The 21,559-nt window shown below is 45.0% G+C and overlaps 1 protein-coding gene across 3 annotated transcripts in view; it reads left to right on the top strand.

The window, feature by feature from the left end:
• The first annotated feature begins 15,569 nt into the window (after positions 1–15,569).
• Il6st (interleukin 6 cytokine family signal transducer) overlaps positions 15,570–21,559 on the top strand; it is a 40,475-nt gene continuing 34,485 nt past the window's right edge. For all 3 annotated transcript variants that reach the window (XM_060385718.1, XM_021633607.2, XM_021633608.2), the window contains exon 1: positions 15,570–15,728. The gene's annotated coding sequence lies outside the window, so the exon portion shown is untranslated. The remainder of the gene's footprint in view (positions 15,729–21,559) is intronic.

Raw genomic sequence — 21,559 nt, forward strand, 5'->3', positions numbered from 1 at the left:
CAGATGACTATGTAGGCTGATTCCACTCTCTATTTTGACTAAAGGAACAACAAGTGTGGAAGAGAAAGTATCTCCATAACCTCCTTTGACTGTATGTCCAGGTGTGGTACAGCTGGATCTTTTGGAGGACATGTTCCTAGGTTTTGGAGGAACCTCTACACTGATTTCCCTCTTGGCTGCACCAGTTCACATTCTCCCAAGAGTGGAGATTTCTTCCTGTCATTGGTGGACCTGCTCTTACCTGACTGAAAAGTGAGAGGAGGTCCTGCTTTTTCTTACTGAGATGCTGAGCAGCTTGTTTGCCCTGCGTAGGCTTTTGTGGGGTCTCTGCTTGTTTACAGTACAGTAGGCACCACACCTCTAAACTCCATTCTGCTAGCTCTCTCAAAACCAAGCAAACAAAAGGAACAGGAATTAAAAAAAAACAAAAACAAAAACAAAAACAAAACGACGGATTTGAATGGTTGTGGCTGTCTCTGCTGCTCTTGTAATATGCACTGTCTCAGAGCAAAGTCGGTTGTCTTAAGTGAGAGAATGGCCCAGAAAGATCGGGAGCATGTCCGGGAGAAACACACCTGTTTCGTAATATTTCTCATCATTCTTTCACTAACCTCCTCAGACTCTCTCTCATCAGGCTCTCTCTCTTTCTGAGTAATTTCCCAACCTCTTCTCATAGTAGCTAATCTATCCTGCCTTTTCTCCTCACGCGTTCTCGGGCCATTGGTCTGTTTCTATAATTGTTTGTAACCTGTGTCACTCAACCCAAACCAGCCAACAAGGAGCTGCAGCTCCCATAGACATGCTGTACGTACTTGGATTGAAGTACGGAAAGGCGATCTTCACTTCTGAGACGTTCTTGAGATGGGGTAACGGAATGAGTCGCTATCATTTTGTGTTCTTTCTGAAGCTGACATTTCCAAGCCCTGTCACCAATTTTGAAATCCTGTTCTTACTACCCAACAAAAATGGATGGATCAGTACACAATGGTTTCTTTCTCTTGGAAGAGCAAGGTAAGTTTATCATCTGCCATTTACTTGAAAAAAATTCACTCATCTTAACATCAACTCATGTGGGGTATAGAAAAATAAACAAAATGGAGCTGGAACTGTTGGTGTCCCTCCCCTCCCCCACATGCTTATCATGGCTTCTGCATTTCTGATTATCCACTTTCTCTTCTGTGGGATAGAAGGGACTGTCAGAACGACCTGTCACTAAATTGACCCTTAACACTTGTTTCATCCTCTATTCAGTCGGTTGAGGCTTCGTTGCACCTGTATCAAAGTTCAAATTCTTCCGCTACCCAAGGAAGAAGAATTCTGCTCTCTCACCAACTCCATTCTACTTTTCTTCTTATTAAAGTGTTAATTTGTGCCCTCAAAACCCAAAACATAAACTCCTTACTAAGCCTCAAAGCACCAGGTATGGAGTGATCATTTGGATGTCCAATTTCCGTGTGAAAATGGCTGAGCACTTTTGAGAGTGGAGAATTCTGTGATTCCAGAAACTCCAGCATTAAACAGGCAGGCAAAGGCCCCTAGAGACTGGGATGCCCTGTGTTTATGAGGCATGATGGCTGATGTGTCACCGTTTGTCACCCTTGAATATTTTACACTGGTCTTCATAGTGTGGCCTCGGGACAGTAGTGCGATTGTGGCACGGCAGCTCATTTGGAATGCAAAATGTAATTCCAGACCTATTGCATCAGAAACCCTGTAACATAATACTGTTTTTACTACAGGCTGATGCCTGCAGTCCACTGATGGAAGCCAGTCACGTTCTAGTTTCTGTATCGTTGTGTATAGGAACAGACAGCAGTAAAGCCAGAGCGAGCCAACAACATGCAGAGAAAGGCCACCTGTGGTATCTAGGAAAGAGAATGAATCTCTCTTGTTGGGTACTAGCTTGCTCAGTAGCTACTGATTCAAGCCATCTAGGAATCTACCCTACCTCTAGACTGTGAACAAATATTTTGTTAAAGCCAACTCTTTTCTTGTATTTTCTTTTTTTTTCTTTTGTTTTTTTCCTCCATTCCTCCTTGGTAGAGCACAGACATTGCTAGCATACACCATCACAATTGACTGTTTAAGGCAGTGATTCTCAACCTTTATAATGCTATCACCCTTCAAACAGTTCCTCAGATTGTGGTGACCCCCAACCATAAAATTATTTTCATTGCTTCTTCATAACTGTAATTTTGCTACTGTTACGAATTGTAATGTAAAGATCTTTGTTTTCCGATGGTCTTAGGTGACCCCTGTGAAAGCCGCTGGCTTAAGGCATAACCATTTCAAGAAGCTGAAAGCAAAATTCTAAGACCAGCGCTCATTTCAGCTTGTTTGCAACCTGTTGTTGCTCTGTTTCTCTAAGTTCTCTCTGATAAGCCTCTTCTTCTTTTCACTGAGTCAAGTCCCACCCATCCTCCCAAGTCTTTCATAAAAGACGCCTCCATTGCTCCACCCAAATCGTCTCCCCTCCTCAGGATTCAATTCCACTTACTTTCTAAAGCCCCACACTGTTTCCATCACACCTGGCCTTCTCCTTTCTCTCCTAAGGGCCCTGTTGTGCACTGGCACCTGGCATTGAACATGCTAAGTACACATGCGAGGGACGATGCCCTGGTCTTCAGGGAAGGCTATGCTGGGGTACCAGGTGCTGTGCCCACCATTAAAGCATGGATGTTCTTTAACTGTGACCACCTCACCAAACCCCGCTATAATTGCAACTCTCATCCTACTGTGATCTGTCTGGAGTCAGACAAGGAGGGAAAGCTGTTGTCTTAGTTAAATTTTCTATTGCTGTGAAGAGACACCATGACCATGCAATGCTTAATAAAGGAAAACATTTAATTGGGGCTGGTTTACCGTTCAGAGGGTTAGCGCATTATCATCATGGTGGGAAGCATGGCAGCATGCAGGCAGACATGGTGCTGGAGGAGCTGAGCGTTGATCCACAGGCATCAAAGGAGGGAGACTGTGTGTCACATTGGGTGTAGCTTGAACATATATAAGACCTCAAAGCCCACCTCCCCAGTGACACACTTCCTCCACACCTGTCCAGCGAGGAAGAAACGGAGGTGCCAGGCTAGCATCAGCAACTCTTCTTCTGTGTCTGCTCTTTTCAGACGCATCAGCAGGTTTGTGTTTTGTTGAAAGAAACAGAAAGTGGGAGGATTATACAAGAGCTGGGGGTTACGGTGTAGCCCGGTGTTTGAGGATGTGGGCTTTAGAGCCAGACCACCTAAATGTGACTCTAGGAGGAGGCTGTTGTCTAATTACAATCTCCCTGACACTGTTTCCTTGTCTGAAAAAAAAAAATGGAAATTATAATCCCATTGGCCTCATTTTAGGACAGGAGGAATTCTAAAAAAAGGTCATGTTCATAAATCACTTAGCATCTTGTCGGGCACACAGTGAGCACTCAATAAATAGTAGTCATTGTTGGTCACCCAACCTCTCTGTGGCTCGGTGCTTCCCATTCATCTGTACTTATGGGAGGGAATGGCTCCCCCCCCCCCGCCCCGATGTGTTAGTCTGCCTTTTGCCGCTATCATAAAATATCTCAGGCCAACTTAGTCCATGAAAGGTTCATTTTGTGTCAGGAGTTTCAGCTCATGCTCACTCGCCTCCCGTTGCTTTGGGCTTGTAGTAGCAAGGCACACAGTGGCAGAAGTGTGTGGCAAAGGAGGCTTGTTCACTGCATAGCAACTGAGAAGCAAAGAGAAACCCAACAGGCTGGTCTCTTCATCTACTTCAAGAGTATGTCCCCAACGCCTTAACTTTCTTCCACTCTCCCTGCATCCTAAAGGTTCCACCACCACCAAATGAGGCAAACCTTTCACTGTGTGGGCCTTCAGGAGACATTCAAGATCCATCTTACAGCTGTCCGTGGGCAAGACAGCTAAGGGACAGTGAAAAGAAGGAGCCAGGACCCCTAGTGCAGCTAGTCCTGGCTTCTGCCTGTTCAACTGCAGTGCTTTATCACCTGGATGTAAAAACATTGCCAATGTCCTCCTTTACATACTATTCCCTAACTCCCACCCAAGAACGAAAACATTCCCAGGTAAACACTCCTTCTTACATTCACCCAGCATTTCCTAGTGCTCAAAGCCTATTTCTCATCTCCTCTTTCACACCTGTATAACAGCTAAGTACAGTCTTTGCTAGGTCTCCTTCTACCTATTTATAAATGCAGAGTCTGGTGACTAAGATTTTCTGAAGACTGTAGAATAAGGAAAGTTGCAGTCAGGGCTCTGACCCAGATGGCCTGGGCCAGACTCAGTCATTCCCACCCCCTCATGGCCTTGTGCCCTGTGCAAGGAATGGGATTTTCCCAGTGAAATGCATAATGTGTGTATTCTGTATACAACATTCTATCAGCCATTACAACAGAACTCCTTGAAGAGGATAGGCCTTTCAACTAATTGTCTATCTCTACTGTCATCCGCGTGTCTGTAACTGCAGTATTCAGGAAGTTGAGGCAGGAGAGTCACTCAAAGTCCGAAGCTAGCCTGGGCTCATAGAGAGACCTTGTCTCAAACAAACAAGCAAACAAACAAAAAATATATTTAACCCCCTAGCTTATCCTAAATTGTAATTAAATCTCTTTTAGCCTGAATATTTACTCTAATATTTTGTTTATTCAACCAAAGATTTCACATTTAATTTACACAATTGTTCTTTTCCTCACTTTACATTCAAGGAATGAATCTCAAGTGTTCATGGGAACCAGAAGAGGAGACCACAGTTAAAGGGAGATGTTCGGGAGTCAGCAGCACAGAAAGGATGGTCAGACCTTGTTTGAGGTGGAATCTTCATGGTGTGATGGTGTTTGGCAAGCAGCAGCTCTGTGTAGGGTCTACCTCTCTGTGCAAAGAAGTTTTGTTTCTAAATTGGCTAAGAAGGAAAGATGTGGCCACTCTGAAACAATTGGCCCCAGTCTCTGAGCCATCCATATGCACTCAGAGTGTGTGATGACAAAAATGTTGGGTCAGGATCTTAATTTAGTGCCTGGGTCCTGACATCTACCAGCTCTGGAACCTTCATCTTACGGTTACCATCCATGGAAGCCAAGGCATTAACTCAAGACAGGAGCCATGGAGGACTACTGCTTACTGGCTTGTTTCCCACGGCTTGCTCAGCCCGATTTCTTATGCTCCCCAGAGCTGCCTGCCCACATGTGACTCTGCCACCATGGTCTGGGCCTTCCCACATCAATCACTCATGAACTCATTAAGAAAGTGCCGCACAGGCTTGTGCACAGGCCAAACTTAGGAAGGCATTTTCTCAGTTGTGCTCTTCTCTTCTCTTCTCTTCTCTTCTCTTCTCTTCTCTTCTCTTCTCTTCTCTTCTCTTCTCTTCTCTTCTCTGATAACTCTCTATGTTGTGCCAAGCTGTTAAAAAACAAAATAAAACAAACAAGCAAAAATCCGGGACACTTGGCCTCCCAAATCTTTAATTTCATCTGTAATAGGGGAGAGTGATCCTAATACTCGGTAGAGGTGAAAAGGTCAAGCTATCTGCTTACTTTATCTAAGTAGATACCTGGTGCATAGTCTTAATTGATACAAGGTGAATAGTGTTTCTTATCTTAAGCCCTGACTAAGCAATGCTCTCTGAGCTACACCCTCACAGATAAGACAATTTAGTGAAATAAACGAAAACAACCAAAATCAAGTGATTATTCATCAGCCTCAACCACTGCTCGGGAGAATTTCAACTATCTAGTGACAAAAAAATTCTGCAGCCAGGCATGGTGTCCCAGGTCTGCAATCCTGAGTGCTCAGGGGGCTGTGACAGGAGGACTGTGAACTCAAGATGAGTACAAGTTACCTTGATGGTTGTGTGTGTGCATGTGTCCATGTGCCTGTGTGTTCAGGATCACTCCTGTTCTCATTGCTGCTTTGAGACCTTAAAGCACAAATTCCAACCAGCTGTCGAGGTCTCCCAGTCGAATGGTAAGACTTCACAAGCAAGCTGCAAAGCGAAAACAATGACAATAAATGTTAAAATTAGGGAAAAAGGAATGATTTTTTCTAGAGATGATAGTCTTTAGCTTTCACAGTCTTTTTCTGGGAGAGCCTGCCTTCCCATTTCACAGACAAAGAAACCAAGCTTCCGTCCCTCCTGTGGGTGACCCTCCAGGTCTTCTCTCTCTGCTTCTCGACATTCCTCCTGGATTCCTCCTCAGAAACAGCACAGCTTATTCTTTATATAAGATGCAAGATATGTTGTGCCTGGCTCCCTCTACCTGAGATTTACATCTACCAGTGCCCAACAGCGTGGAAAACAGAGCTAGCCACCTCTCACCCTTAAACCAGAACCTTCCCTCTGCTTCTAATGTGGTTACCGTGAACTTTGGCAGCACACACACACACACACACACACACACACACACACACACACAGACAGCATCAGGCCAGCTGAAGCCACAACCCATCATTGTCTGTACTGGTTTTTGTCTTATCCCCATCCCCCTTTTTAGATCGTTATTTTTTTTTACAAAGGCTATCATATAATCTCCTCCAGAGCAGTTTTAATGAAATGGCCTGTTTCCTTACATAAGAAAGGCTCATGAAAAATACTGGAACTCACTAGTAGTATCAAAGAAGATAAATATTTTAGTTGGCACACTAACAACTATTAAGTTCCGAGTTCAACCAAACTATTTTGCTTAGACTATGAATACATGAGTTTGGACTCACAAACGTAGGATCTGAAACATTCTGGGAAAAGCCTAAAGAAACTGGCCTTCTTACCCATGAAAAGTCCAGCCCAAATGAAAACCACGTTCCCACAGAGGTGTTCCTGTGTTTCTGAAGAGACCAATGCCAGGAGAGTGCTGGTGGTTTTCAGGCTCTTGCGATGCTAGCTCCCTCCACCCATGATCTTCAGAATCCCAGCCATGATTTCTCCACTTTGGGGGTCTTTTTACCCAGGGTAGAAATTGCAAATCGAGGAAGTGCAAATTGGAGTCTAGTGGTTTTGTTATTAGGGAAAGGTGACAAGCAAAGTGGCCACAATGTGGACACGATATTTGAATGGACCCTCTCTCCATCCTCTCCCCTCCCCCTCCAAGCCTCAGAAGCCACACAGAGAAGGGGCTCAAGGCAGAGGCAAGACTAACAGGGAGCTACTGGGGAGGTCTTCCTCCCAGGACCTTAACTCAGGCTAGTCTGAAGATGATACAGCTGCCAGCTATGCGACTACTGATTTCTGTGAGGCCCTACGGGGAGAGTTCATTGGGCTAATCAGAGCCTCATGAGTGTAGCCAGTAAAATGAGTTTACAAACGGCATGGGAGGTTGTTTAGGCCACGGGGCAAAAAATGAAACTAAGTAAATGCATGTAAAAATAAAAAGAAAAAAACACCAACCAACCAAACAAACAAACAACAAATACTGTTAGAAAATACCTGAAAGACAGCCAAGGCTACACGAAGAAACCCTACAAACCTAAAAGAAATACACCAACAGGCTAACACCCTGAAGTCCTAAGAGCACAGTGGACAGCTGCCTCTTTCTGCCCAGTGTATACTTCTTCCAGGAAGCCTGTGGTTGCACTGGGAAGACACCCCCCCACACACACACTTTTATTCCTAGAGGCGGAGCTGGGATACATGACAGAAAGGGATCCAATGAACTGAAGGCAATCATCCTACGTCCACAGTTTGAGTGTGGACCCGTAGTCTAGGCAGACACTAGGAGAGGTTTTTCTAGAGCTTCGAGGAAAGGCAAGAGTTCACACTTCTGCCCGAATGGCGTGGCTTGAAAACTGCTGCAGTCATTTTGCTACCACAGAGTGAAAACATGAAAATGACTCAGCCGACCACGGAGTAGAAACCAAGGCCCTGGCCATATTTCAAGGCTCAATGGACAGGCGGCAAGAAGTCTGGTTTTTTTGGCAACATGGATCAAAGCTCACCTGATGTGTCCGTGGACTTCTCAGAAATGTTAAGGAGCCCTCACTGATCCATCACTCTCCATGAAGGCGAAGTCTAAATTGTAAAAGTGCCTGTCTGTTCTGTAGTTTGTGACTGCTATTCTCACAGTGTTTGAGAGCATGAGAGTCAAATCCCAGAGTCTGTAGGACATGCTTTTTTCCTCTGACAGTCCTTACTTTGTCTGTCTCTAAATGGAGCAAAGTCACTATGGAAGAGTTAGCTACTGTGATACAAAGCACAGAAGTGAACATGGTTGTTGCCATCCTGATTTCCCTTTTAAATGTTATTCTATTCATTACGATTGCCTGTATATCTATGTTCTGTGTGTTTACGTTGTGTGTGTGTATAGGTGTGTGGAGGTGTGCAGGTGTGCATGCCTTCATATGCCCCCACAGAAGCCAGAGGTATATCTTACTCTACCACCTCCACCTTATTCCCCTGAGACAAGTTCTCACTCATTGAGCCTGGAGTGAGGCTGCATGCCCAACTTTTTACATGACTGCTGGGTCTTCATGCCAGCAGGGCAAATGCTCCACTGAGCCATCACCCCGGTCAAGACACAGGGCATCTTCCGGGTTATCCAGTTTGTTGGTATTTTTCCTGACTAAGCCATTGTTTCTGTAAGAGTAGAGAGTGTGTGTGTGTTCAGTAAAAGCAATGCAGTTTATACTCTACAGCAGTCTGTATCTGGGCAGCATTTGCTGGTGTTGTGTAGACTGATGGCTTCTGGAACGTTCCATGCGTGCAGCAACACAGGTGGCAGCTATTAGAACCCCCTCACGCTTGTGTTGCCTTTCTCTTGAGTGGGCTATTGCTCATTGCATGCTCAGAAACCTTTTTAGTGTGATCAGCCTTTGTGTGAGCCCACATTCAGTTCTGAGACTCCACAGTCAAACAGTGCAGTTTGAAAAGCTGTGTCTCAGAAAAGGAAACTGTAACTTCTTTGACAAATGTGCTCCACCCTTTATTTAGCACCATCCACCATCTTGCCCAAGATGCAAACCTTGCATTCATCCCTGTTGGCTCCCTGACCTTATTGCCTGTTTTCAGTAACGACCAAAGCAAATTAAAACTACACCTAAACAGTGGGGGGCACTCTCTAGGTCCCGTGCTACTGACCTTTCTGTGTTATATCAGTCTTGAAGAAATCGAGACTGTGCGTACTGTGTGTAACCATTTTACATAGATGAGGAATCTGAGGTTCTAAGATTGTTGCGAATTCCCTCAAAACTGCAACAGAGATCTGTCTCACAGTCATCACCATCCCCCTTGTTCATCCCCGTCTATTCTGCCATACTGGCGTCAGAACGGCCATCTTCATTCCCCCACAAAAGGAGGCACTCCCCTAGGTCAAGTCCTCAAGCACACACCCTGAAGTAACCTGTCCCCTCCATTATCTTACACCCCCCCCCACATACACAGTGCTGGCTGACTTGATGTTTTGAACCAGTTCCTGCTTTGAAAGCTTCAGCGCTAGGCTGGAGATGCAGTTCAGCTGTGAGAGTGTTTTGTCTACTATGCAGAGGATCTTGGGTTTGATCCCCGACACCGCATGTCCTGGGTAGAGTGTCGAAAATGGATGCAGGAGGATCACAAGTTTAAGGTAATCAGCCCAGGCCACCCGAGAACACAGGAACCCGTCTTGAAACAGCAACCACTCAAAGCACCTCATGACCTCACTGCAAAATAAGGCCGGGGTTCTCCATGTGGCACAGTATCCTAGGAAGGCCTCCACCATCTCCTGCCTTCTCTTTCTCACCTCCAGATTCCTGCTGCTCTCACTACCTGATGCTTTTTGCCTTTCCTGGTCTTATTGTTTCCTCTCACCGGAACTACTTCCTTCAGAGTTCTCAACTGCTGAGTTCCTCTCTCAAGAACTTGCTCCAGGGCCTGGGAGATGGCTCAGTGGATAAAGTACTTGCTACACATGCACGTGGATCTGAGTCTGGACCCCCAGCACTTCCACAAAAGCCAAGCGAGGTGGCCTTGGTCTGCATCTCCAGCACCAGGGTAATGGAGGGGCAGGTCCTGACTGCTTGCTGGCTAGCCAGCCTAACCAGAACAGAGATTCCAATTCCATAAGTGTCCTTGTCCCAAAATTAAGGTGAGGAGCAGCACAGCATCCAGTGTCGACTTCTGGCCTCTGGTCTCCATGTGCACACAGATACAACCACACGCATCCAAAGCTCTCACACGCACATGTACACACACACACACACACACACACACACACACACACACACACAGGGATCAGGGATGTATGTGTTGAGAGAGACTAAGGTGAGTTTACCATGTAACATAGTGTATCCATTCGTTTGTATTGTTATACCACAATACCAGATACTGGTTGTTCTGTTTTTGTGTTTTAGTTCTTAGAAGGAGAAGGACTTTTTAGCTCCTTCTTGGAGGCTGAAAGTCCAAGCTGGAGTGACTCCATCTATTTGGCCTCTGGTAAAGGTACTCCGGCTACATCACAAGATGGCAAGAGAGTAGAAGGAAATGCCATGTGCAGACAAGGCCATGCGCTTGGGGCTAGCTCTCTAGCAACCTTCCCTACTGAGATCAAAAGCAGTTCGTTTCAAGGTGCTTTCCCTGTAACGTGACTACCTTCCACTGGGCACCAACTGTTAAAGATCCTCTCAGCGTCACCACACTGACAACCAAACCTCGGGGGAGGCACACTCAAGCCATATCCAAACCACACTCTCTTCCACTCCAGTTCCCTTCCCCTCTGTAGTCAAAAATCTCCAAACTCCTCAAGCCTCTTCTAAGATGAAAGGTCACTCGCTTGAAATTATTTGAATTTTTGCTGTGAGTTTCTCATGGCCTAGAGCTGACTTCTGGGAGGAAGCAAGTCCTTAGATGAATATTGGAAAGTGGCAAACAACTTAGGCCACAATAGGCCATGGGAACAACATAAGCTGTCTTCTTCTTGGCATGGAAGCGGGACATGGTAAATTGGATATTGGCCCAGAAACCATTTACAAATAGGTAATCTGAGCACCTAGAGCACCTACAGCTGGAGGATGCATTAGGAGACAATGTTAGGAAGAGAGGTCAGGGAGTGGCCTTAGGCAATAGGAAGTGCTTTGGGGGAGTAAGATGCCCAGATTTTCAATATTTTGCATGATTCATTTGAGGGTTCTTTATTTACTGCTCTTAAAACAGTTGATTTACAACTAAATTTTAACATGTACTATAATTTCTGAGCTGGAGATTTAGACAGGGTTCGTCTAGACAATTTTACCTTGGGTGACAATGATTACGGTCTCTTATTCATCCATGGCTAGGCTGATCTGAAAGTTCCAAGATGGCCTCACTCATGTGCTTGGTCCATGAGCAGCAAGACAAGATCAGCAGGACCACTTTCATTTTCCTGATAGCCTCAGCTCCTTCAAGGTGGTTTCCTAAGCTGGTTGGACTTTGTACAACTTTGTTAGTATTTATTTAAAAATGATGCCATGCACACAATGATCTTATATGAAAGACATTTATTGGATTGGGGTGGAGAGATAGTGAGGAAAAGGAAAGAGAGAGACATGGTGGGGGCCCCATGAAAGAGAGGCGGGGAGAGCAAGGGAGGAGAGTAAGAGAGAGGCAAGGTGGCAGGTTGGTCCTTTTATAGCTTGTGCATGCGCAGCTGAACCGAGTCTGCCACACACCTGGTGGGTAACCTGTGATGACATCATAGGTTGCTAAGCAACCCAGAAGCAGGCTGCCTGTATGCTGACAAATGGTGCCTCAGCAGGTACAAAGTGGAAGCCCCACCCACCTCACCTGGGGCCACTTTTCTGTACTCTCATCTCAAGCTCAAATTCAAGAAGGGGACTAGATCTAATTTTACCACAAAGCATTTTGTGGCTGTCTCTAATCCACCCAGGGTGTATGGGCATATGAATGAGTCAGAGAGAACTGGGTTCCTGAAGTATTCAAGCATGAGGGCTCCCAAAATTTTCTTTTTACTTTCTTTGTTGGGTTGTGAACATCATCAGCATTTGCGCATGTATATATTGTTACACTTTTACACCTTCAAGACAAAAAAAAAAAAAGTCTGCTTTCTTTAGACCTGTATCAGTTGCTGGCACACAACTGACAGTAAACTGTTTACTGAAGAAATAAAGTGAACAAATTAAAATAATTAGTACCTCCTTAATTCCTGGACCTCGGGACCCCAAAATAGCCAACTTCTTGATGTAATGCCATTCTCAAGATGCAGATCTTAAGAAAAGTTTGATTGCATGTGAAATAATATTCCTTATGGACATTTTTTTGAAGGACCTTCCTTTTCTGGAGACCAAAGGACAAGGAGAAAATGGACACGTATCTACGGTAGTATCCTAAATGCAAAACAAAACAAAACAAAAAAGTCAAGGATGCTTACAAATGATAGTCCTAATCTTTCCCAAGAATAATGGCATACATTTCTGTTCTAAGGATAGGTACTGGGTACAGTCCCAAGAAAGGGAAAATTGTTAGGAACTAGGCTGATAAGGCATAAGGGCTGAAGATCAAGGGAACCGAAGATAGTAGAGAGGGTATAGTTTAAATGGCTGGTTATCTGGATATGGTGGCACAAGCCTTTAATCCCTACACAACTGGAGGCAGAGGCAGGTGGAGCTACGGGAGTTTAAGGCCATCTTGGTCAACAAAGTGAGACAAGCACCGCCAAGGCTACACAGACAAAACTACAACAAAATAGCTGATTAAGAAGTTTCCCATTGCTTAGGAAGATAAGAGCAGGTAGGAAATAGCTGGTAAACTCTGAGAACAAAGTACGGAGGTCAGGCTGAGGACAAATGGCAGATTCTGTGGGAGTGAGCCCGTCAGGAAGGTACAGATGTCGTAGGTGGCAAAGGGAGAAAGAAACACAGCTGAAACTTTGGGAGATGGGAGTTATTTCATGAAATGACTAGGGTGAAGGCGTGGCTTTACCTGTGGGCTGCTTGCATATACAATGAAGCTAATTATCAGTGGAAAAGAATGAGAAGACGTGAGCTCAGAGAAATCAATGAATCATCAACAAGGATGCTGCAACCATTAGATAACAGGATGTGCGATTAGCCGTAAGACTGACAGTTTCGGAAACAGTGTGGGGCACAGGCAAGAAATTAGAATTATTTCCTGATTTAGGTAAACAGAAGCAGGCAAACTTTGTCTTTAGTATCTGTCACCTTCATCCTATAGTATGTGCCATTAGCTTTGTTCACCCAGCCCTAACAGAGGTGGAAGGTGGGACGCGGGACACCCCCCTACCCATGCTTCTTCCTGTCCTTTCTTCCACAAACTAGTACTTATTATCAACAAGATGGGACAACTGGGGGGAAAAAAAAGAGTACACATCCCAATGCTTGATGGGGGTTTCCAGTGATAAACTCTTAATCAGAACGCAACTTCCACAGAGCGGGTGCTTCCTAGTGTCTGGGGGTTCTGGAAGTTTTTGTCCAACACTGATTTTTCTGTTTAGGATTGTTTGTCAAGGTGTTGTTTTGTTTTTCTTGTGTGTGGTGCATCTTTGGGATCTTATGTAAACCATGTGTATACAGGTGTCCTTGGAGGTCAGAAGAGGGTGTTGGAGTCCCTGGAACTGAGGTTAAATTGGCCCGATATGGGTGCTGGGATTTGAACCTGGGTCCTCTGCAAAAGCATCTGGGTTTTAACAGCTGAGCCATCTCTCCACTCCCTTTGCTTACTACTTTAACTGCTCTCACAAAATGTGAGTTTCTTAATGCCAAGGCCTGAGCTAAGCCAGTACAGACAGCCACGATTAAGTGATAATATGAGACAGGCAGCATAGACCTTTCTATTCCCCACCAATGGGCCAAGGCCCATGAATGGTTATAAGATATCGACTTCCTTCTACCCACAACCACCTTAGAGAAATTTGAAATTTGAGAAATGTTAGAGAATTCTAAATAAATGCTGGAATGCAGGAAGGTCTGAGGAACAGCGCCTAAGAGAGGTTCAAGGATAACGGATACTGAGTACGTACCATTTGTCAACCCCTTTCTGTATTTTAAATAACTTCATTTTTGCAACTTAGTAGGTCAGAACCATTCTCCTCATTTTGCAAATGAAAAACTCCAAGGTCACAGGGACTGGAAGTAGCACTGCTAGCATTTGCATTTAGACAGTCTGGGAGGTGCACCACGAACCACAATGCATTGCCCCCCAGCAACTCTAGTTGCACCTCTGTAAGATCTTAATTGAACACAAGCCCTCCCCAGGCGGCAGCAGCAAGAGCTGAATTCATCTTTAGTTGATCACCCTCAAGGATGTCTGGGACCCTTTTGGCTGGCCTTGGTGGTGTCCTTGCAGTGTCTGACCAACACCTAAGAGGTCGTGATTTAGACCGTGGGGTATAGAGATAGGCAGCAGAGAGAGAAGGGGGGTAGGAAGAGGGATTGGGGTTTGATCCATTTTATCCCATCCTAACCATCAGTGTAACACAGAAATTTAAAATTACTAATTTTGGGGTATTATTTGCTTCTTAAATCATTATTGTAGGCTACCATTCTTCCAAAAGTCCCTAGCCTTCATTGTGCTTCTTTCCTTCTCTGAGTCATTTCTTCACTTTTAATCTTTTTAAAAGTTTCAATTGCGAATTTTATACAGTATATTTTTAGCACATTCTTTGTCCCCCAACTCCTCCCACACCAACCTCCATCCACCCTGCTTCCTGTCCTTTCTCTTTTTTTTAGAGGAAAACCAAACCCAACCCAACCCAATGATACATATTGGGAATGAGAAAATCGATTTTCTTCGGTGGAGTTTCACCGATTATATCAACCACACTCCAGCGCAGGCCCCTTCCCCCGCAGAGGTTAACCAACACGAGCTGTAGAGCTTCAAGCTTCTCATCTTGCTGGGGTGGGGGTGTATACACACACACACACACACACACGCACACACGAGCCTTTAGGTTCATTTTCCAATCGAGGGCAGGATGGTGAATTACAATTAAACTGGTTTTTCCAATCACAGATCAGGAGGCTCACACCGCAAAAAAAAAAAAAAAAAAAAAAAAAAAAAAAAAAACCAAAAAAAAAAAAAAACCGAGTTTCTTGGCAAGTCACCAGATCTGGGGCTCAAGGATCACACCCAAACACCCAAACTCGTTTACTCACAACAACAAACAACAACGAACTGGACAGTGGCAAGGTTCGTTTACGGAAACCCAGGACCGAAGCGGTCACCACTGGCGAGCGCAGTCCGGGCCATTAAGCCCAGCCCTGTCCCCAGGGAGCTCCCTGGCTCGCAGTCTCAAAGGCCTCCCGGCGGTCTCCAGAGGCTCGCAGGCCCTCGGGGAAGCCAGCGCGGGGAGCAGGATCGCGGGAGGCACCGGCTTGCGGTCTGCGACCCCAGGTCTCTCGGGAAAACGGAACCTTCCGCTCCGGCCACCCACCGAAGAGCGGCGGGGAAAGCCTTCGATCTCGCCTAGGAGAGGCGGCCGGGCTCAGCCTCCGGAATCCGGGACGCCGGGAGCCGCGTTACGGGAATCGCGGAGGCCCGCAGTCCCGCCCCTTCGCCTCCAGCGACCCCGGACCAATCGCCGAACGCCCCGGGACTGACCCCAGCCAATCAGCTCCCGGGCTTCGGCTCCTGGGGGGCGGGGCGATGGAGGGCGGAGCTAGGAGAGCCAGGGTCAGCGGCGGGCGGTGGGCGGCGTGTGCCGTCGGGAGGCCGGAGTTTCGGAGCGTGCTGTGCCGCGGCGCGGCTGAGGGCCCGGCGGAGCGAGCCGAGATCGGTGGGGCCGAGGGAGGCCCCGGAGCGGCGAGGCTCGCGGCCTGAAGGTAGGGAGGGCAGAGCCCCGGCGCGGGAGGGGGCGGGCTGCCTGGCGCGGCCGCCACCTGGCACCCGGGGCCCAGCGGGGCCGGGCTGGAGCGGCCGCGCGCTCGGCCGGAGCCCGTCGGGCCGGCCCGGGAATCCCCGCATTCCTTCCCTCCCTGCTCCCGGCGCCGACTCCCCCGGCGTTGTCACCCGCCGGGTCCCTGACGCACAGTTCCGAGCCCCCGCCCCGGAGTCCCCTCGGGCTCGCGCGTCCCGGGTGACCGCGTCCTCCCGGCCCCACAAAGTGTGGTCCTCCGTGCCGCCCGGAATGCCACCGGCCCCGGGGCTCTTACTCTTCCCTCCTTCGCTCTCGATATCTCTTATACCCGGAGCGAACTTTTCGCCCAGAAATCGTAACGTTTCGGCGTGGACGAGAAAGTTCAGTGTTTATTAAATATTAGCCTTCCCTTGGGTCCGGTCCACGAAACCCTTCCTAATAAGGGACGCGTGCCTTCACATCCCGAGAACAAACCCATCTGGCTTTAAACTTTCACCTCCTAGGCGTAAATCTCTTCACCCCCCTTCCCCCCCAAATAGCAGGAGGCTCTCCTCTCCTCTCCTGGATGAACATTTTGATTCAGAACGCCAAACAAAAATAGGATGAAAGGCTTAGCCCACTTCTGTTCTTGTCATTTATCCCTCACAAGGAAACCCATTTGGGATTGATTTGTATAGTTATTGGACTTTCCAGCAGCTGCACTGTTTCAAAGTAGTCAGTTGATAACTGGAATGTCAGGGTGAGTCTTCCCAAAGATTAAGCTGTTTTGGTCTGGCCAGTGCTGTAAACAAAACCTTTTAGACCTTGTGTGCCTTCCAGCTTCCAATTGGGACAACTTTTAATTTGAAGTTACTGACTCATTATCAGAGGGGGTGAGAGCCGTCGTCTTAATTTCCTAAGTTTGTGTCCATATTTAACATTTGAACTATAAACTGGAATGCTGCACTTAGAGGACTAATATGACAGTAGGTTAAATTTAACCTACAATTGTGTTTCCCACCGGTTTCTTTTGGGGAATAACTGTGCCCGTTTGCCTCTATTCAAAAGTGAACAGAAAAATGGCAGATAAGGATAGGCTTTATAGTACATTTTTTTTTCCCACTCTTTTCATCTGTATTGTTGATGTAGGTGTTTAGAAGAGGAAACAGGCTCAAAAGATATGACTCCAAACACTGTGCTCACAAACTGTCCTACTGACAGATTTCTTTTAGAGAATTCATTACTATAATTTGGTATGGGAAGTTGAATATTGCGTAGAACACTTGTAGGAGCAGGAAGGGGTTTTCCCTAGAAGTAATTTCAGATCTCGTTTTGCTCCACATCACCTGTTTCTAATATATTTGCACCTTGTCTGCGGAAGGGGCAGGGAAGTTCTTACTGCTTTCTCCAAGTGTTTGATTGCAAGGCTTGGACACAGGTGAGGTGTCTGTTGAGATGGTTGTAGTAAGTGCTCAGCCTGCTGTGGATAGTGTCTAGGTTCTTCAAAGTTTACAAAATTGGGTTGGCAAACTGTTGTGTGAAAAATTACTCGGATACGGAGTGGTTTCCATTAAATGATGAGTGATACAGAAACTGCTGTGGGGGGTTAGGGACGGGATTGACATCCGGTGGGTTTTCCGGAGGTCAGCCATGAAACCTGGCTAAGGTTTGGATAAAGGGGACACTAGAGAGATCCCATCCCTAAGTAGAACGGAGGCCAGAATGGAGACTGTAGAGCCTAGCGAAGGCCTGCCGTGTGCAGCTGCCATAATGTATTCAGTCTAATAACCAGTACTCGCGCAGTTCGTGCATCAGCCGCTGTGGGAACATTTTGCTTGTATTCATGTGTTCTTCATAGCCTTGTAAGAAGACCCAAGTGGGTCTTACAAGCCTCTTTTACTCAAGGACCAACCCCCAGACATAGAAGCTACGGATTCTATATTGATACATAGATATCTTGAGTACAGTTTAACTGTAGTACACGTTGCTTTTCCATACCTTTAAAACGAACCTTTAGGCTGGGAATGCAGGCAGTAAGTACCAGAATGCTTGCCTAGCATGTGCCAGGCCCTCAGCACTGCATATATAAATATATTCTGTCAGTACTGCTTACCTATGTACATAATACATACATACATACATACATACATAAATTAGCCACTTCATATTATTATTGGTTGTTTTTTGTGTGTTTGTTTGAGACAGGGTTTCTCAAGGACAGTTTTGGCTGTCCTAGACTTGATTTGTAGACCATGCTTGCCTTGAGCACATAGCAATCTACCTGCCTCTGCCTCCTGCCTTCTGAGATTAAAGGGGTGTGCCCCCACGCCTGGCTAAAATTAACCATTCTTTTAGCTGTTCACTAAATGCCTCAAGATTCTCAGGATATGAAATTGCGTAATCACTGTGCTACGTTTTAAATCCTTTTAGGGGGCTCTGAAAGTGCAGCGGGAACACAGATGTTTGTGAGTATGGGGGAAATTCCACAGACGAGATGTTCATCTGGGTTATAAACAGTGATCAAGGCAGAGTGAGCGGGACACTGGCATTGTGGACTCAAGCTGTAGTGCATGGACAAGCACCCTTTCAAGGTGTGTTAGAGGTCGACCCTAAGTTGTAACTTGAGCTTAACGTCTAGGTGTGGCTGACATGAAGATGTTGAAAGTTAAGACCAATTTGCTGAGGCCACACAAAAGGAGGAGCTTAAATATTTGCCTTGCAGTTGGAGAGCTAAAACAATAATTTCAGCAAAACTGGAGTAAAAAGCCAGATTGCTTGTCATTTTCTCCGGATTATAGCATGCTAGTTTGAGAAAAAGGCATCGAAAGAAAGGGTTTTATTTCTGTTGTGTGCTGAGGGTTGATCCAGGGCCTTTCCACATTGTAAGCAAGTGCTCTATGAACTGTGTACCCCAGGCTCCTCTGTTATTGATATTTAAAAATAGAACTGAGTATTGGAGATCAGTTGGACAGTTAGGTTCTCTGATAGTTTAAGTACTTGGCATTACTAATCACCCTTTTAAAACCTTTTGAGGAAGAATGGTGGCTTTGAAGTAGTGCTTCTCTTCAGAAGGTTGCTCTGGAAGGAAAGCAGCTGGGAGCTGGAAGTGAGGTACTGTGACCTGGTCCAGGAGGAAGTCGTGGCAGAGGAGCGGCTGGCAGCTACTGTGAGCGCTGATCAGGTCCAGTGTCCCGATAAAGAGAGGCCGGTGAGAAGAGGTAGTGGAAGGAGTCTGGGTAAGATTTGTGACAGAAAAGTCCAGTTGTGAGGGTAGATAAGAGAAAATCGACTGTACCGAGGCAGCTGACGGAGTAGGTTGTTTATAGGAGTGTGTGTATGAGATACGTTTCTGTGATTAAAAAACCCTGGTAATGCTGAGGATCATGCCTATGTGAGTACATGAATATGTACGTTTGTAGATAGCTTTTGAGGAGAGATTTATTAAATTGATTTGCATCAGAGTCAGACTATCTAAGATGATACAGATGTAGAATTGAAGATTCAAGCCAGAATTCTTGAAATTTGGTTAGAAGGTAAGGTAATAGTTGAAGTCATCACAGTAACTATTTTAAAAGAAAATTAGATCTTGAGTACTTTATCTTTGGGTCCATTCATGGCTAGGAGATAAAAGCTAACAGAGACTACAGAGAAGCAGATAAAGGAAAGAACCATCTCCACTATATGGTTTTGTTTAAACCAGGAAGTATGGAGAATTTGAAAAGAAGGGATGGTGGGTGGAAGGCTTTAGAAACATGGGGTTTCACAGGGCTACCAGGACTTTCTCCTTCTGTGGCTAGTGAGTGTGTTTTAGAGCAATTTCGTGAGAAGTTCACTGATCTTGAATCAGAGAGCTGTATCTGTTAGTGTGTAGTGGGACTTTGGATTGCTGCTTTAAAGCTGCCCGTACTCATTCCAGAGCAAGAACTTAGATTCCTTTCAGTGAAACATAAGTTGCTAAAAACATGCGTTGTTAAAAGTTGAATGTCCCGCCTCCAAATTTTCAGATTCTCTGTAGTGGTCACTTTGACCCTTTGTTTTAAGGAAGAGTAGATGAATCGTTACTTGTAAAAACAGTGGGTTGCGTACTGCAATTGTAAATAGTTGGGTGTCTTATACAGAATCCTTTCTTGTACATCTTCTGTATCCCCTTACTGCAAGCTGAGCTCGTCTGAGCTGTATTTCAGGGAGCACTGCTGTTTGGTAGACCTTCTCATTGGTGCGTTTCAGCCATACATGTACTGTTTTCTCATTCTCAAGACTCTCACTTTATTTTGTAATGGAGTGCTCTTTATAGCCCTGAATCGGATTTTCTCTGTTCCCAAAGCACTTCGCTCATATTTTACCTGTTAGCTTGGAGCTTCCTGTAAAGTGAGAACTATTTGGCATCAATTGTACTCGCAACGTTTTGTTTTTTAAGTGATGAGGAGAACAAGGATCTTTATCAGAGTACTCAATGAAACTCATTTGACTAAAATAGGCATGATAATTCGTAAAGAATTATGTCCTCAAAAGTCCTAAGTGTTTCATGTTTTCCAATATGTATATCGTGTGACTTTTGCACGTATTTGCTAACTCTGGACTATGTTTGTATATTAAAAATACCTTTTTATATTTTTGCTCATAGGACCAGTTATCACAAAGTGTATTTGAATGATGGTGTAATTTTTTTAGTCAGATTTTGTTTTGTATGTCCTCCACATGTTGCCTAGGCTAGCCGCCAAGTCTTAGGCTCAACTTGGTTTCCTTTTTAGTTTCTCAGGCCCCAGCTGAGACTTGCAGGTATGTGTATGACCAGCTTACAATTTTTAAGTTACTTATCTGTTTGTTTATTTGTTTTGTGGTGCCAGGGATGAAAACAAAGTCATACATGTGAAGGTAGCTATGTACCACTGAGCTATATCCGAGTCCTATAAGCAACGAAATTGAGTTTCTTTTATTTCATGTAGTTGACTTGTCTATTCTTCATGTTTTAACTCATGCATGTTTCAATTATCTTTACATGTGTGGATATATCAAAACCTTTTTGTTTGAAAATCGGCTCAGTATCTAATGTTTAATGTGAAATTTTAATTGATGTGTAAAGTTCTATAATGAACTACTTTGCTGTTTGGGTTAAAGTTGTGTTGCATTTTTTTATTATGGAATTCTTTAGTTCTGACTAGATTTTTTTTTTTCTATCTAGTCTTTTGGTGCTATTATAACCAGTGGTTTTTTTTTTTGTTTGTTTGTTTGTTTTTTGTTGTTTTGTTTTTGTTATATTTCTTAGTTGGTTTTTATTGATATGCAGGAGTGCTAGTTTTTAAGTAATCATTTGTTCAAACATTACATTGAATGTTTAGGGTTTCTGCTAGCTTTAACATTTTATTTGACATTGTAGCAGCTACATATTTCAAAACTGCTGAAAATTACTTATCCCAACAGTATAAAAGCTGTAAAAGAATAAGCAAATAGATGGGAACAGGCAAACTACAGCCCACCTCTTGGGTTTTGTTTTTGCTTTTAAATAAGGATTGTAAGAACATAATACATGCGTACGCTAAAAGCTTTAAATAAAATGACAAGCTACAAACTGTAGAAAAATTATGTGCAAATCAAGTTTCTAACAGGATTGTTTCTGGAATATATGTTCAAAACAATAATAATGACATAAATGTCATTAAAAATTGGCAGACTATTTAAATAGTCAGACCATCCAGGAAGCTCTATAACTAAACCTGACACCTCCCACATGGCCCAGTCATTCTGCCCCCAGTACTCACTTCTCACAAGCGTAGCATGTAACAGACGCGGCACTGGTTGGGTTGCAGTACCGAATGT

Source organism: Meriones unguiculatus, chromosome 6 (assembly GCF_030254825.1).
Source record: "Meriones unguiculatus strain TT.TT164.6M chromosome 6, Bangor_MerUng_6.1, whole genome shotgun sequence".
NCBI lineage: Eukaryota > Metazoa > Chordata > Mammalia > Rodentia > Muridae > Meriones > Meriones unguiculatus.